Source organism: Lolium rigidum, chromosome 3 (genome assembly GCF_022539505.1).
Source record: "Lolium rigidum isolate FL_2022 chromosome 3, APGP_CSIRO_Lrig_0.1, whole genome shotgun sequence".
Classification (NCBI taxonomy): Eukaryota; Viridiplantae; Streptophyta; class Magnoliopsida; order Poales; family Poaceae; genus Lolium; species Lolium rigidum.
In genome coordinates this window covers 245,719,657-245,721,740 of record NC_061510.1, presented here as the reverse complement: position 1 = coordinate 245,721,740, position 2,084 = coordinate 245,719,657, and the positions used below count along the sequence as shown (strand labels likewise).

The window sequence follows — 2,084 nt, the reverse complement described above, 5'->3', positions numbered from 1 at the left end:
ATAGCAGCCTCTCAAATCTTGGGGCATATACAAATTAAAATGGGTGTGCCTATGTCTTAGTTGACTGAGATTTTCTTAAGTCTCAGTCAACTCAGAAAAATGCAACTACAGTTCAAAAAAAAGTGCAACTTGGTTCAGTTGCACATTTCTATCAGAAAAGTGCAATTGCACTTTTTTAACAGAAAAGTGCAACTCAAAACACATTTTTGTAAGTGACTTAGACTTAAGAAAATCTCAGTTGACTGAGACATAGCAAAACCGAATTAAAATACTTCTAAAGTGTTTTCATGTTCCCATGATAATCATTGAACCAATTGGATCAGCATGAACAAGCCATATATAACACACAATATTGATGACTCTCAGAATTGTACACGGAGGATCCAGTGTCATTGACGCAAAGAGGAAGATGAAGAAACAATTTTATGCTGCATCATCACCTCATGTCTGAACACTCTTGGTAGCGGAGGCAGCCATACGTTTGAGCCACAATTGACTAAACTTTTCGTCGAGCACATCTCTCTCTTCACCTTCCTCTGCGGCTTCTCATCCTGATGTGCTCATCTGGCCTCGCCCTCTTACTGCAAAATCCAGAGCACCCAAATGATCCTCACCAACACGCCGCACTCGCTGAAACATGAACGCCATTGGCGAAGAGAAACAGAGCTGCTAGAAAAACACAGGGCAAATCCACCCCAACCCAAGCACAGGCATCCAAAAAATCGCGGTCCGTGCATGCCACCCACACGCACGCTATACAGAACATCGGCAGGAACCGATTCGCCGTACAAATCGAAAGAAATCGACCCCAAAATCCTCCCCGTACAGCCCACCCACACCCACGCGCTTTGACCAAAACGACAACATGAACCCAGTGACCATCAATCGAAGAAAATCAACCACGAAGGCCAGCAACCCCAAAATCCACAAATCCACATAGAGACCAACATCTCATCCGTGAATCGACCTCAACTTCCGGGCAGTCGCCGCACCGACGGCCGTCGCAGATCCACGACACACACACACGCGACCACACAGCAGAGGCGCCCCGGCCCGCGACCTGCTCCACCGGAGCAACCCCCACAACACCATGGAAAAAAGAATCTAGAAAAGAGAACATAGAGGAGAACAAGCAGCCCCGGAGGACACAAACCTCCGCAGCGGCCGCACCCAAGAGTCAACCGCACCGACGAAGCTCAGAAGGCGAGGAAGCGGGAGGAACAAGACGAAGGGAAACCACCGCCTCGGGAGAAAAAGGAGGAGAAAGACCGAGGCCTGGTCAAAGAAACCTAAACCGACTTCCCCCGCGAGGCTTCTGCTCGCTTGTACACGTCACGCGCAACCGACGCCGATTTGCGCTGGCACGCAGGCACACGAGGTGGGTCCCGCGAAAGCGACCTGCAGCGTAACCAGGAACGTCGCCAACCCTGGGAGCTTAGTGCTCTTTAAGGATTGTCTGTCTGTTCCTTAACATAATTAAACGAACGTGCCAACGTGTTATGTAACCATATAGATGATATTATAATTAAATCACAAGTTTTTCGGCTAATCCTAGCCATAAATTATAGATCTAATTGTCTAAATTATTTTGATGATGTGCATTAACGTGGTGTCTCGTATGGGGCCTCCAATTAGTAGATATAAGATGATAATTAGTTCAAGTTTTAATCTAATTACTAACGAATTCCCACTTAATACAACATCCCTCGTAGTTATTTAGTGGCACACGATCCATATTCACTACACCAAGTCCGATCATCACGTGAGATGATGTAGCTTCAATGGTGAACATCAACATGTTGATCATCTCATCAATATGACTCGTGTTCAATCTTTCGGTTTCTTGTGTTCCGAGGCCATGTCTGTATATGCTAGGCTCGTCAAGCAAACCCAAATATTTCCGCGTGTGCAACATGGTTTACACCCATTATGTGTGAGCGTAGAATCTATTACATCCGATCATCACGAGATGCTTCAAAACGACGAACTTTAGCAACGGTGCATACGAGGGGAGAACACTTTATTATCTTGACATGAATGTGAGGGATCATCTTATAATGCTACCGTCACGATGTAAGAAAAAT

At 46.0% G+C, this 2,084-nt stretch overlaps 1 long non-coding RNA gene across 1 annotated transcript; it reads right to left on the bottom strand.

Annotated features, from left to right (window-relative positions):
* Positions 1 to 299: 299 nt before the first annotated feature.
* Positions 300 to 1,345, bottom strand: LOC124699249. Its single transcript, XR_007001332.1, has 2 exons — positions 1,154 to 1,345; positions 300 to 581 (listed from the first exon to the last, which is right to left on the bottom strand). It is a non-coding gene; the product is annotated as an uncharacterized LOC124699249 (long non-coding RNA).
* Between the last annotated feature and the right edge of the window lie 739 nt (positions 1,346 to 2,084).